This window comes from Antechinus flavipes, chromosome 1, assembly GCF_016432865.1.
Source record: "Antechinus flavipes isolate AdamAnt ecotype Samford, QLD, Australia chromosome 1, AdamAnt_v2, whole genome shotgun sequence".
In the NCBI taxonomy this organism is placed as follows: Eukaryota; Metazoa; Chordata; class Mammalia; order Dasyuromorphia; family Dasyuridae; genus Antechinus; species Antechinus flavipes.
The window spans coordinates 400,871,082-400,874,216 of NC_067398.1; the positions used below are offsets into that span (position 1 = coordinate 400,871,082).

General features: G+C 34.8%; 1 pseudogene; it reads left to right on the forward strand.

Annotated features, from left to right (window-relative positions):
• The first annotated feature begins 1,940 nt into the window (after nucleotides 1–1,940).
• Nucleotides 1,941–2,816, forward strand: LOC127546114 (cyclin-G1-like; annotated as a pseudogene).
• The last annotated feature ends 319 nt before the right edge of the window (nucleotides 2,817–3,135 follow it).

A 3,135-nucleotide genomic window follows, 5' to 3' on the forward strand; every position in this document is an offset into this window, starting at 1 on the left:
TTTATTTTTTCTCTGGCATTTTTAGTTGCATGTTCAATTCATTGAGCTTTTTCTTTCTTTTTTATTCAACTAAGCATCTAGAGATATGAAATCTCCTCTATTCCATTTGGCCAGTAGAACTTTTGAATGAGTTGTTTTGTTCTTTGGATTTTTTTCAATTCACAAATTCTGTTTTTCAATAGTTGTTTTCTATTTCCATTTCACTAAAATTATTTTTAATGAGTGATTTTCTTCAAGCAGTTTCTGTGTTTCCTTTTCCAGAGTTCTCATTTCCTTTCCCCATTTTTCTTCTCTTTTTTTAAACTTCTCTTTGACTTCTTCCAAGAGAGCTTTCTGAGATGGAAATCCATCTTTTTTATTCTTTGATGCTTCATCTGAAGGTGTTTTGCCTTTAGTATCCTCAGGGTTTGAGGTGTTCTTCCCTGTCCCTCTGTAAAAGCTATCAGAGCTCTTTTTGCTTTTTTTTTTGCTCATTTTTAAAGGTTCAGGTCTGCTCTTAGGATAAAGGGGATATTGTCCCAAACTTCTTTTATAGGAGACAACAGCTGAATTCACTCTGTGTGAAGGCCAGTGCTGGCAGCTTCCTTCTTGTGTGTGATCAAGTCCCACGTCTTATGCTGTTGTTTAGTGGTTCACTATTTGCCTTCTGTATTTGTTTTGTAGGTCTCACAGACAGTCTGCTGATCCACTGGTTCGGGACCAGGACAAAGTAGCAAATGCTGCTGTATTTTGGCTAAGAGCCTCTCATTAGAGTTCCCCTGCAGACAGAGTACTCTTTGACCTGGTTTTCCTTAGGCTGAGCTATGTCTGCCCTGGGTTACAACTTTTTCCTTCCCTCCTCCCTTACTTGATTGAGATAGACTTTTCTTGAATTGTTCCAAAATATCTTCTGCTGGAAACTTATTTGACTCCAAATATTTGTAGGTTCTGTCCCTCCAAAAACCATTCAGAGGCTTGATATTGTGTTGATCTGAGGGAATCCAGGAAGACCATTGACAAAGACCAGTCTATTCTCTGCCCTCTTGACTCCATCCTCCTAGAATATTATTTATAAAATATTTCACCTTACATTTATATCAAAGATGTTCTTAAATGCATATATATTGTTTACAAAAAATTGTAAAAATATTTTGAGATAAACTTAATAATATTTCCTTAATCATCTTTTTAGGCATTAATAATATCCAAGATTTTCCTCGGTTATTACTTTCCTCTCCTCTTTTAGATAACTTAAGAATCATTTTCCCATTATCATCAAAATTGCACAATTTCTGTGTATATTTAGTGTAGATCAGATGTCTTTCTCATTGTGTGTATGTGTATGTGTTTATATGTGTTTGCATGTGACTTCTACTTTATAACCATTAGAGATTGCATTAGTGTCCTAGGTTGGAGTTCCATTACCAGTGAAAGACAAATATAGTTTATTATTGAAATCTTCAAAGATCATTTCCATTTTCTTTTTTTTTTTGCTGTCCTTTGAATTGGGCACTGAAATTTCTCAGAAAGATATGCCTTAATAGTGCCTCTTGACAGTTTTCCATAAACTTTTTTCATCGTTTTTCCCTCTTTTATCAGGGCACTATTTTTGTTGAATGTGTCCACATTCTTCTCATAATTTATTTTTCTTAGGTTTTTTTTCCACTTTCACTCTAGACCGTTTTTTAAGTGAAAAAAAAAAAACTGTCGAATTTGTTTTCTAAATATTATTGATGGCCTCAGCACTCGGTGGCATGGGATTGACATTATTCTCAGCTTGCTTGGACTGCTGCCCCCAAATCCTCTTCCAACAAAAACCCCATCCCTCTTCTCTTCCCCATATAGTTCCTGCATCTTTCAGGACTTTTGGACTAATTTTAAAAAGCTGAGGAAAAGACAGGTCAGGGAGGATAAGGGAGAGAGGTTTATTACTGAGGAAGAGTCCCATCAAGGAGCTCAAGATGATAGAAGCTCTAGTAACAACTGAAGCTTGGAAACTGCTTTACCAGTTGAATGTTCTGTTGGAACAGAGGTCTAGAGGCCATTCAAACATATATGGCCTGAGACTAATTGAATCTGCTCATAATAATGGCCTTCAGATGACTACAAGACTGAGGGACTTTGAAGCAAAAAACATTCCTAGCATAGTTCTTTGGTTTTGACACAGAAATTTTTTCTCTAGCTATGAATTTACTAGACAGGTTTCTATCCAAAATGAAGGTACAGCCCAAACATCTTGGTTGTATGGGATTAAGTTGCTTTATCTGGCTGTGAAATCAACAATATAAGAGAAATATCCCATTAGCTGCTGATTTGATCCAAATAAGCCAATATAAATTCACAGTTTCTGACCTGATGAGAACTGAAAGACTATTAGAGGTGTGTTGCAAAGTTAAAGCTATTTTCAGTTCTTTTAGTTTATTCACTTAATTATGTAATATTACCATTTGAAAAGAGAAAGAACTTGAGTTTTGAAAAACTGGAAGCTCAATTTAAGGCATGATACTGTAGGATGATGTTTTCTAAAGTAAAGCCATCTGTTTTCAGCTTCTCTACAATTGCACTGGAGATACAAGCACAGAAATTTATAGAATTGACAGAAGGAGTAGAATATCTTCAAAAACATTCTATGATAAGTGGCAAAGATCTGACCTTCTGGCAGGAGCTTGTAGCAAAATGCCTAACTGAATACTCATCAAACAACTGCTTTAAATCAAATGTTCAGAAGTTGAAGTGGATTGTGAGTGGGTGTACTGTAGTTAAAGCATAGTTATTATAAAATTGCTCACTTTCCAATAATTCCTAAAAAATGGCTCTTATTAGGATGCTTATGGTGAAGAAATTTGGCTATTTTGAAGACTTACTCCACACCAGATTTGTGTACTTTAATATTATAATGAATTTAATCTGAGAAGCCTGAAACATAGCAGCTAGGTTCATGTTTATCTTTTCAGACTTGAAGGTAAAACAGGATATAGCTAGAAATTGATTATGGGTGCTGCAGTTGGAAATTGTTCAAGACTAAATTCTGATCTTTGAAACATGTTTTTAAAAACCAAAATTCAAATGTGAAAACTTAATGGAGAATAAGGATGGGAGACTATACTATGAATTGATAGTTAATATTAATCTAATGCAATAGTATATGGGCCATTA